The sequence below is a fragment of the Octodon degus genome, unplaced genomic scaffold (assembly GCF_000260255.1).
Source record: "Octodon degus isolate 3935 unplaced genomic scaffold, OctDeg1.0 scaffold00141, whole genome shotgun sequence".
NCBI classification, from domain to species: domain Eukaryota; kingdom Metazoa; phylum Chordata; class Mammalia; order Rodentia; family Octodontidae; genus Octodon; species Octodon degus.
Genome location: NW_004524717.1, coordinates 4,744,503 through 4,756,923, shown reverse-complemented (window position 1 = coordinate 4,756,923; position 12,421 = coordinate 4,744,503). Strand labels below are relative to the sequence as shown.

At 32.7% G+C, this 12,421-nt stretch overlaps 1 protein-coding gene across 8 annotated transcripts in view; it reads right to left on the bottom strand.

The window, feature by feature from the left end:
• Zeb1 (zinc finger E-box binding homeobox 1) overlaps positions 1-12,421 on the bottom strand; it is a 231,544-nt gene that overhangs the window by 190,101 nt on the left and 29,022 nt on the right. For 3 of the 8 annotated variants that reach the window (XM_023701851.1, XM_004641759.1, XM_023701850.1), the window contains exon 2: positions 1,955-2,114. The exons of the other annotated variants lie outside the window; for them this stretch is intronic. The gene's annotated coding sequence lies outside the window, so the exon portion shown is untranslated. The remainder of the gene's footprint in view (positions 1-1,954; positions 2,115-12,421) is intronic. 8 annotated transcript variants of the gene reach the window in all.

The window sequence follows — 12,421 nt, the reverse complement described above, 5'->3', positions numbered from 1 at the left end:
TCGTGCTTTAATCACTAATATCTTTCCTTCAGATGATACCATGACCTATAGAATACATGTAAATGATCAGACATTCAAATGATCCCGTTTTATTTTTTATTTTTATTTTCTACAACTCAATAAGGATGTTTGAAAATATATGTATAAGAAACAGTAGTTCTGCATTTTTTCTTTAAAAAGGATAAAGTTAAGAAAATCATGCTATCACTTAAAAATGCAAAATCTTTAAATCTAGAATTTAGGTTTCTCTTTCATGGAATTCATTCCTGAAGTTTTAAAAGTTGTTTTATGATTTTTCTCTCCCATGAATAAGATTCTCACATAGTAATTCTGCTTTGACAAGGTTTTATTGTAAATTCTTAACCTAAGAAATAAAGTAGCATCATAAAAATACATTTTACTATGGTTAGAATGTAGTCTTTCCAATGTCTTCCTTAGAAGATATTTGTTTAGCAATATAATATCAATACAATGAACAATAAGATAGCAACGAATAATAATTTCAAAACATGAATTATTACTTCATTTTAAGAAACAAATGTGTGGGCTCTGCGCTACACACTGACTGCCTTGTCTCTGCTCTCATAGCAACTTAAACCTTTTCATACGCCTGGCTCCTACTGCAATTTTACATTCGTCTGTGTAACTATACAGACACTGTAATAAACACCTACACTGAAGTACAAAAGCAGATAGGAAATATTACTTTTTAATCACACAATGTTATACTCAGTACCTAGCTAAATGGATGACACATAGAAGATAGTCTATAAAATCTCAAATTACAATATAGATGGATTGAGGATGGAGTAACTTAGCACTTAGTTTATGGTCAACATACAAATGATGATATGATGACAACTGCTGGGCCAAGTGCTTACTCTTGGTGCTATTCCTCCTACGTTTGTTACAAAGTTCTAACAAACAGCTAAGAACATGGCTAGATTCAATTAATATTTTGACATCTCTAAGCAAGAGAAATTACTCAAAGTATATCAGTTTCAAAAATATTAAGCTTGGTAGTGGAATAAACAACAGAATGATAATCTCGTGTTAATATGCTAATCTACAACATTCATTATTTAGTATCAAAAAGCTATTATGCCAATGGAGACAGTGGAATGAGCTCCCTCCTATCCAAAGTGAACACATGTACTCGTGGGTCTGACAGGACACAGATGTTCAAGTAAAGGCATACAGAGGATCCAAAGACGTTTTTTAGGAGAAAAATCTAATTTTAAGACCATGTGAAATATACAAAAAAGAGGAAAACTTAGGAATTATTTTTTCAACACAAAATGTTCAAGGCCTGGGAGGGAGATCTGGTTATTATCACTAAAATTTGATACTGTACTAACTATAAACAGCTACTCCACTTTGTTTTGGGTACATAATCGATTTGTCTTGCAAACTGGGTTATTTTCCACTGAGGTATAGCAGCACTTTTTAACATATAGCAGAACTTTGAAACCTACAGTGTTAAACTAAAAGGATATACTTTTTCAGTCTCTCTATTATTTTAGAATGGAAATAAAAAACAAAACCATATTCAACAGATTACCATAAAATTTGTAATGTTTTAAGTAAAAAGCATCTAGGATACTGATAAATTCATTTTGGTCTAAATTTTTAAAAAGTTAAATTTTACTGAAGCTACATTCACTACATGCAATTTTAAAAGGTAATTATCAAAAAACTATGAAAATTAAGTTTTTAAGACCAAATAAATCTATATAACCAATTGTTCACATTTTATTAGCGTGTTATCAATATTAGGTACATCAATCTCAAGCTTATCTATAAAACCACACTTTGTTTTACTGAAAGTGCAATGGGTATAAAAATTCAAAATCTAGCATTTGTCGCAAGGGTTTAAATGCTATAAAATTTTAACTTAAATATATCCATTTCTATACATATAACACATACGTATAATTTAAATAAAAAATCTTACCAGTGATTTCCTCTCGACAGTCTCTCCATTAGCCAGTCTTTCTTGATAATGCCTTCCTACACCAAGCAGATAGTAGCCAAATCACAAACTGATATTTGGATGTTCATGTCTTCCGCTGGGAGTTTTCGGCCAATTGCCAGTTGAGAATTTAAACTGAAAACTAAATTACCCAAAATTTATTAAGTTGTTCCTATCCTCACAAATTGATAATGAGCAGCGACTCTAAATTAGAAAAAACTATCAATTTGCAAGCAGTCAAAATATTATGTTTGAGAAGAAATGCTATGATAAAAAGATGATCCCATAAAAATTCTATTATCTTCAGAGAACCATTTTAAGTAAAAGTCAATTATTTCCCTTAAAGTTCCTTTAATTGTCCTGCAACCCAAATTAATACATTATAAGAACAGATCTATTAAATTATATAATAAATTATGAAGTCATAAATTTAAATACTCCTAAACACTGCCTTCACTTAAAAATTATAATTCTTAGAAACTGACAGTACACTTATAAAATATTAATACAACACTTGTAGTATTACACACCATGAACGTTAAAGGTTACATTGAAGAGACATGTCCTGCCTGCAAACATCAGGATTTTTTTGTATTGAGAAGACAAAGCTTACAGTTTCTACTTGTTACTTTACAATATAAAAAGTCTCAGCTCCTTTTCTGAACTACTTCAATTGTTCTTTTTCTCTTGAATATGATAGCTACTTGTACAGCACACTGTAAGTTTGGGTTATTAGGCTTTATGAATTCTCAGTTGTGTAGCCTATTTTGATGTTTCTTAATTATCAGCTATAATAAATTGGTCACAAACGTTTTCACTTCAGAGTTAGTATTATTTATGTTCTTTTCAATAGTTGTTCTTGATAAAGTTAAGTACCAAAAATGCAGTAAAGTTAATATGCGAACATAAAAGAGAGAAAATATGCCCTTATCATTCTAGGATATCATGCTTGCCATTGATTAATACCAAGTGTAATAGGCCCAAAGCTAAGTGCATATAACTAGATAGGTCAAAGATTCGTACAGTGTAATGTCCTAAATATGATACACACCCCAGATTTCATATAGTCTATGAATGAGCTTCCTCACACGTGTATACACACATGCACACCATGAAACCTACACCCTGACAGATGTTTCTGTATCACAACCTGACACAAATATGTTATATAAGGGAGAATTTAAGGAGAATAATCAGCTTACGATTAAGTCAAAAGGAACTGAATTCAGAGCTTGATAAAATTATTATGTCTCCAAGTTAATCACACTGACCTCCAAAGAGTATAATTCAGACTAAGAACAGAGTAATTCCACTCTATTCAATAATTTTAAACCCAAACTCCCAATAAGTATAGCACTTACAACCACTGAGAAACACTCTTGTTCTAGGTGCTACAGGATCCAAAGGAAAGGGTAAGGTCCTTTCTCAAAGGGCTTGTAATTTACAAGTTTGTAGGGCATATGTGCATGGGAGCAAGTATAATATATAAAGAGACACAAACAACTAGATTTCCAATTGAGAAGCAAGCACACTGTGGCAGTCTAAATGGTTTAAGTTCATCACATATGGAGTTAATACATGATTTTATGTTAAAAAGTATTTTGAGCAGAAAACATTCAACTATTTTTTATTTAGCCTAAAACCCACAAGTAAAATTGACTCTATATGGAATATAACTGTGGAAGTATTCATGTTACTCTAGAAACTGATGAAATGCAATTACAGAATAGGGAAGTATCCCCTCCCATTAAAAATATCAGTCTTTCAACATAAGATCAGCAATTCTAAGTAGGTTCATTTCTTTCATTCTAATGATTGCAATTATAGCAGTAATTTAATTTTTAACACAGTATATAAAATGTTAAAAAAGTCACTATTAGATTCACAACATCATGGATCAAAAGCACAGAATGACTGCCTTAGTATAAACAACATTATTGATAATACACTACATATTTCATCAGGCGATGAGCTGCATATTCCATCAGGCAATGAGTAGCAGGTGACTTACCAATGTGTTTTTATGAAACTTAACATATTTTACTAATTGGCTAATAAAAGCTCTATAATTTAATACCTCTTCATTTTATAAATAAATAAAAAGGTCCGGTAATATGACTGCCAGTTGGCAGCAAAATCAATACCCCTTAGTAACAATACAAACTACTTTTATCATAATCAAAAAGGCAATATTTATGTTTTATAGTACAAAATAATTGTGTTAGGAAATTTCAACTTTTTAACCTGGATACTAATCTCAAACAATCAGATTACTACCTCTGCAAAATATAAAGAATCCATTTATAAAGTTAAAGAACAATGTATGACCAGTTTAAACAAAATACCCCTTTTTATACAATCAGTTTAAGGCAACCACTAAGCTTTAAACCCATAAAAATACATAAAATATCATCAAAACTCTTTCTAAATGATATAATTCCCTAGAACTTTCCATGACATCGCATCTACTGTGCTTTCCTTCTTGGCACTTTATTCAATTTTACATGGGACTGTCCATGTAAGCACAACACCTGAACAGGATTTGACATACACAATCTTATTGACTGAATTAGGCAATCAAGTCTTCTCAATTACATATAAATGAGCAGCAAGAGAAGTTCATAAAATATGTAAGAAATAAACATATAGTTGAAACACTAGATTTAGTTGTAAGGACAAAAGTTGTCTACTAACTCAATTCAGACTCCACTGTCTATTCAAAGTCATAACTCACAAGCTGTTTCTAGTAAAGCACAGCATTCTTTTAATTTAACTAGTAGTCTCAGCAGTCAGAACATTAGGAAACATTTAAAGTCATTCATCAGAGTTATCTTGAATAGGCAGTTGTAGTAAATTAGTTCTGCCCCAGTACTACCACAACCATTACTTTCATCTCCACCAACTGTCCAGTGTCTATGAACCAAAAGAATATAAGCTATCCTTCCCACTTATTAAAAGACAATACTTTAACATACGAAATCAAGATTATTTTATGCTACTAAAATATACACCTAAGGAGTTCTACCTACATTCCATTTGGTCTTAGTGACACGCCAATATTGTGTGTATGTCTCTATGTATCTGTATCTATGAATGAGTGTATGTGTGTACATCTAAAGTTGTGTGTATATCTGTAAATATAATGTGCATAAACATATGTATTCATGTGTGTGTGTGTATATATATACTACATATAAGGAGCAGTTTTTCTAAAACTATGTGAGTTTAGTAGAATGTGTACTATTTTAAGGTTGCCACCAATGTGCTTTGCATGTGTCTGCCTTTTTCATCTAAAATTGTAATGAGCTTCTTAAAAACAGAGTATCTGTATTTAATTCTAGTTGAACTATTCTACAGTTAGAATAATGATAAGCCAATTCACATAAGGTACAGCTTACATTTGCATTACAGCAATTTTTAATTAAATGAGTTTTTAAAAAGTCAACCAAAGAACTATGCCTCACCTGTTCATAGATTCTTCCTAGGTTGATAAGGTATCTAGGAGGTAAAGTACTCATTTCTGACTCTCTTTCTCCATACAGAAAAATGAAGGTAACAACAGTATTTTACCACATGGGCTTGTTGTGAACATAAGGCAATTTAATAATGGGAAATGGCCTAGCAGACTGAATCATGTATACCTTAAGGCTTCAGAAGTGGTGCTGTTACATAATCATCATCACCATCAATATCATCATCAACACCATAATCACCTTCACAAACATCTTAACTAATTCTTACTAAAGAGTTGTAGGTTACATTCCTAGAGATCCTAATTCAATACCACTCTAAAGGCTGAAAATAATATAGTAAAGAAAAAACAGATAAATTCACAAGAGACTAGCATACCAATGGCATCCTGTGAATACAATATTATTACAATAAATAAAGAAAATAGTACAAAGCAGAAAAATGAACTTCATTAGTAGCTTTACTTCTTTTTCCAAAATAAGCCTAACTTATCCCCAAAGCCAGATATATTTTGTAATGACCCACAACTCAAAAGCAGTGTATAAAAATAAGGAAGAAATAAAAATAAAAATAAGGAAGATACTGGGTTTAGTAATGACTTGAAGAAAGTTATAATTTATACACTAAACTTTTGAGAGTATTTAAAAGTATTTGATCACTCGCTTTACATATTACACTAAGTATTAAAGGGAATAGGAGCATAAAACATAAGGCTCTCATAAAACCTCACCTGGGAAAATAACTTCCCACCTTCCACATGGCAGAAGAGGATTGTTCTAGTTCAGTGAGTAATAGAAACCAGAAGAATAGAGAAGAAATTTTAGCTAAGGTCTACAGGAATGGCATCACAGAACAGAAAGGATCTTTAATAGGCCTTTATGATAATTAAGATTTTTATAGACAGAAAATATTGCGTTTAAGATGAAACAATAGTGTGAGTAGAAACAGAAAGTTGGCAGTATTGCACACACTTCAGGATAGTATGTATACTGACTTATCTGCCAACTCTGGAAATGATGATCTGTAACTCTCAGTCTAAAAATCTAACTGGTATGCTAGGAAAATTGTTTTGGCAGTGATGTGCTTAATGGGGCAAATCATAAGGTTTCAAAAGCAGTGCCGCTACATACTCATCACCACTATGACCATCGCAGTCACATGTGTAAGCATCTCAGCTGATTCCCAGTAAAAACACAGTTGTAGGTCACATTCCTTGAGACTTTTTTTTTTTTTTCCGGTACCAGGGATTGAACTCAGTACCTTGCGCTTGCCAGGCAAGTGCTTATTCAACTGAGCTATCTCCCCAGCCCCTGAGATTCTAATTCAGTATCACGGAAGATTAAAAATACTGCATCAAAGAAAAAGAACTGTAAAAGACACCCAAAGGAATGTTTATATTAATTTACTCACAGTGAGAGGAGAAACAAGTACATAAGATGATTTAAGTTTTACGCCTGTTTTTTTCTAGCAACTTCTTGTTCTGTCCTGGAACATTTAGCGTGAAGGAGACTGTGGACAGTAGAAGCTGTGCAGTGGGCTAGTACAGTCACAGAAAAGCATTAACTGGTGGCAGCAAAGAGAGCACTTTGAGCCAAGACTTGCAAGTGGGGAAATGCAAACGTTATCCTTGTTTGTTTTCATTTGTTAATTAGTTATCAGATAGCCAAACGGCTTACAACTGTCTTCTGTTTAACACACCTAAAGAGGTCCTAAACATGTTAGTGAAGCAGAAAGGGCCCAAAACAGTTTAATACGCAGAATGTTTTAAATAGTGGTAATTTACTATAAATATTGTTTCCTATACTTAGCAGGGCATACAAGTGTGTTTTAATATACTTAGTATAAAATATTAACAACTTTAGCCTGCCACCCAAAAGGATGAAATTAAAGTATTGCTATATTCAATACAAACAAATATATCAAAGTATTTGTGGATAAATTTCCATAATAAAGGTGTCATAATCCTTGTTTTGTTAGACTGAACTCACCTAGAGCTTTCATATCATTAATCATGAACACAAAGAAGATTTATCATCCCTGATTCTAATCCAATCCTATTCTAATTTAAAGAATCAATACATAATTTTTGTAGAGTCCTATTATATTACCCATGCATCTCCCTCAACCAAATGGTTTATGTTACAACAAAATAACTTCTTAAAGTCAGAGATCATGGTTTTTGTTTTTGTTTTTCTTTTATCCCTATGACACTATCAAAATACCATAGAACTAAATAGTATTTATCATACTTATTAAATGGATCATGTCCTATGAACTGATGATTTCAATAAAAGCTCTGGGTAATTATGCATATCTAGTCAACCCTCAGTGTCTACAGTTCCCAATATTCAGAAAAAAATCATGATGTGTACATGCACTTTGTAGTCAGCCAATGACGGTTACATGTATACCAAACATGTACTTTTGTTGTCATTATTTCCTAAATAACATAGCACAGTAACTACTTACTTGAAATTTATACTGTAGTAGGTATTACAACTCATTACAGATGATTTAGCAAGTACCAAAAGGCTGATATGCAAATACTGTACCGTTTCCTATAAGCAGCCTTGAGAATCCATGGATTTCAGTCCCTGCAGGGGTCCTAGAGCATTAGAAGCCAAAGGACAACATCAGAGTCTTTATTACTATTTATCTTTAAGAAAATAGCATTCGTTAGTGTATGGACACTTTAGGAATATTAACAAAATGTTGTCATGTCATGGTAATTGGAAAAAATTTGCATCCTTTTAAGAAATATTTTTTGAATCTAGATTTGTATTTCCACTCTTTAAGAATACTGCACTTTATCTATTCAAATGATAAACTAAAATAATAGTACCTCATCACATAACATTTCTGAAGAGATCTTTTCTTAATTTTTAAAATTCATTTTAATGAAAATAAGATAAAATAGCAATGGAACAGTTTCGAAACAGATTAGGTAGGACAGTTACAATAATTAATACATTGCATATTGTTGTCTTCATAGTAGTTATTCAGAGGACAAGATGCAGACATGCTATCTTGTCTAAACAACATTAGTACAAACTTTTCAATGAACTAAGAGAAAGTAGTTGTATATCTATCCTAACTCTCTTCTGTATACATATATATATATTTTTTCTCTTTTTTTCCACAACAAAACATTCCTTATGTACACTTTTGTGAAGTTAGTGACACATGGCACTAAGTTGCCTAGCAACTGATAGCTAACCTTAACCAGACAGGATGTTCATCTCAGGAAAGAAGTAGGTTGGTATAAGAAGTAATACCATATTAATATGCTGAGTTGTAAAAGGCTCAAGTTAACAACTTCTGATAATTGCCAGTTCTGCTGATAACTCACTACTATTATGGACTATTGAGTTATTTTGCTGAATTCAAATACCTACAATCTTTAGACTGGCTTCAAGTATGAAAAGGTCCTTTAAAGACTTCTCCAAATACAACTTCTCTAACTGCAATGGAACACCCATCTCTGACAAAACAAAATGAAAAAGGAGGATATGTTGGGAGCCATGAAGCTAGGAAATCAACCAAATATGTGTAGGTTAAAATATTTTAAAAACTACCATAGTTTTAGTATACTGAATTCTTATGACATTGTACTAATAGGTAAATGCCATTTCCAAAGAATGTGATCCACTTATCATAAAGCATAAAGAGAATGGAAAATTAATAAAATATTTCTTACACTAGATTTTAGACCCATCTTTAATTCTCATAACCATGACAGGGATAGTATACTTATTTACAGCTACGAATTTTCTTAAAGTCCCAGGACTATTAAGTGATCCAGTTATAATTCAGATCATTATTTTTCTAAGTCAAAGGCTAAACTCATTGTTCATACAATAACTATCTGGAACATTGCCACACACCATATTAAAAGAGAGGATATGAGGCAGGGAGGAGGTGCTAAGAGAAATAAACCAACACCACAAGTCCAAGCACTTTATTCACTGGAGTGCTCTTCAAGCCTATTAAGAGCCTTCTTTATCTTACTTTATTCCCAGATACCCTCTTTCTGCACACTAGTCACTATATAAGTTAATATAAAGCTTTGAGAAACAAGGCACTATTTACAAAACCTCAAAGGAACAATAGCAACTGAGAATTGATTTTTGAAAGGACAAATGGCCCTATAACATTCTTCAGTAGCACTTGAAGACAGTATATTAACAAATATTCAGCCACAATCTGAGTCCATAAAACACTTTAGGCTTCTATGATACCCTACAATAAGAATAGTTGAGATAAAATGTTCTTGCAATCAAAGAAGGTAAGAATCTATTATTTGGAAAATTTACTTAAAAAGTCCAATAATGCTAGATGAATTATCGGACTTTACCTAGAAACCTTCACGAAATATCTATACAATAATTTTATACTTTACAAACCAGATATAACATCAGACATTTAGTGGAAAAAGTATTAGAATTTCCATAATATAGAAAATTCTTGAAGAAAAGGAAACTATGTACTATTAACACAAGCTAACAACAAACTTCAATAAATCCCTTTCAAAGTTCAAAATGTATTCCAGAAATGTAATTTTATATCCAAAGCACTTTATAAATGAAAGTGAAATTTTTATTGCACTGATTTACTCCTCTTTTTTTTCTTATTTTTATGTAACACTTAAGATTTCTAATTTTACTCAAAGAAAAATGTTATTCTATTTAGTATGGAAAGATGGATAATTAGAAGTTTTGAGGCTCTCAATACAGGTAGCATAGAGCAGGAATTTTTGAAAACTGTTTTACCAGAGGAGCCAAATGTGACGCATTTTAAGCCAGGTTCCACACGATAATCAGCACTGCAGTAGGGATCTTAACATGTGACCTCTTGTTCAGCAGCAATTTTAAAACAGCAGCCAAGACCACGGTCATTTCTTTGCGTTGTTGCTTTGAGGTGTGTTTGGGGGCGTACACAAGAAAACCACTTTGAACAAAGAATGAACACAGTATTGAGACAGAATTAATCAGTAAGGTTTAGTTTAGAAGGAGCCAAAGAACGAAAAGTCAAAGCATGGTCAAAGAACTAAGCTGGCAAATGAGAAACATAAACCATTTGGCCTGGATTTGTTTGTAATGACTGTGTGACCCAGATACTAAACTATTTGGCCAATTCTCAGAAATCTAAAAACTGAAATAAATGAAATATATGGTCAACTGGTTAAATATTTCAGTAAAATGATATTTAAATATTTAGTGTTATAGAGAATTTTTTAAAAAGATTTTTAAAAGTAATCTGTTTCATAAATGATCCCATAAATACCTCACCTTTATATTCAGACAGTAAGATATTATTTACTTAAGAGATTAAGATATAAAAATTTTTTGGAGAGAAGAGCAGAGCAAAAAAAGCACATGCCCTAGTGGCGGGGCTTCCTCTGGCTCTGAGAACTGAGTTGGAGGCCCGTGTGCCCAAGCAGCCTCTCCACAGCCAGCCTGAGAACACACGTGCTCTGCAAAGGACCACTCATTTAAGAACTTATTTTTCCCAACTATCTTTGCTTCATTTGTGGCCCACACAGTTGGTTCTATGGAGAGGTTTCTATTAAATAAGTGCATTTTTTGGAGGAAAAAAATATCTTCCATTCAGAAGCTGTAGGAGCTTTGGTGATAAAGGTGTTGGAACACTGGAGACAGAGATTTTTCAAGGACTTCCCATATTCCCAGACTCGAGAGGGGAAGGTGTTGGCCACATAAAAATGTAGGTAATATGAAATGCATATTGTAGTGGACCACGATGAGTGCCTGTCTAATATTTCCTTGCTCCTAATGACCCATAATGCCATTTCTACAACTGTATCTCCCCCAGGAGCCCATGTGCTTCAGAGAAAGCTGGCTGACCCTGAACTGTAAAGGAGGACCACAATCAGAGTAACTCATTCTGAGAAGTCTATTCCCCTTTCAACGATTAGTTTGGTATATTTAGAATTTAACCAGATTAACACAAAGAAAAACAAGCTTGCTGGGATAGGGTGGTAGGAACCACTTAGAGAAAAGATACAATGTTGAAAAAGTCAAAAGATTTTTTTTTTAATCTGAAAGATCAAAGTAAACAGTCTGAACTGCAATGAGTAGAGAATATTGTTAAAAGAAAGGCAACATTGAGTAGATAAGAGCAAAAAGACAAACTGAGTCAGTAAAAAGTATCTGAGCCATGTGCACTATTAATCTTAATGTATGTTGAATGCTTGATACATTCTTATGTGAACCAAGCAATATTCTTTCTTATTTAAGACAAAACTATTTTTGGACTTATGTGTAAACATAAGAATCATATAATTCTTTATGCCTATTTTTAAAACTATTTTTGGACTTATGTGTAAACATAAGAATCATATAATTCTTTATGCCTATTTTTAAAAATATATTCTAATTTTTAAATATTGTTTCATCATATTCTATAGGGACTTAAAGTTCAACATATCAATACTTGATGAAAAATACCTGTTCCATGTTATGCCTAAGATGTTTGATATCCAGACAGATAGTGAGGATAAGCTTAACAGCCTAGGTTCTATGGTAATAACAATAAACTCTCTTCTGGAAGGTTAACAACCTAAGTTTGCAGATTAAAATTAGAGAAAAAGGAGGGCCGCAAGGAAAGCCAACATTTTGGTGCTAGCCTTCCAAGGTCAATTACGACTCAGGACATATGAGAACTTGTACTGCAATGTCATGTAACTCGGTAGCGTCCCAAATTTTCTGATCAAGGAGATTATGGGGCCAAAGAGGAAAGTGATTGATGATATAGAGTGTGCTTAAGGAGAGTCACATGGAGACAAAACATTCTCTCAGGCTTTCACAGAGAGCACATTGGCCAAGCAACAGCCATGACTAATCCATATGGCTGACACTGACAAAGGTTCTAACAATCTGAGGTACAGGATCTCAGGATAAATCCTGAGGGTATTTCACTGACCTTATCAGACCCAAAAGCCACAACTCTTGTTGCATAGGT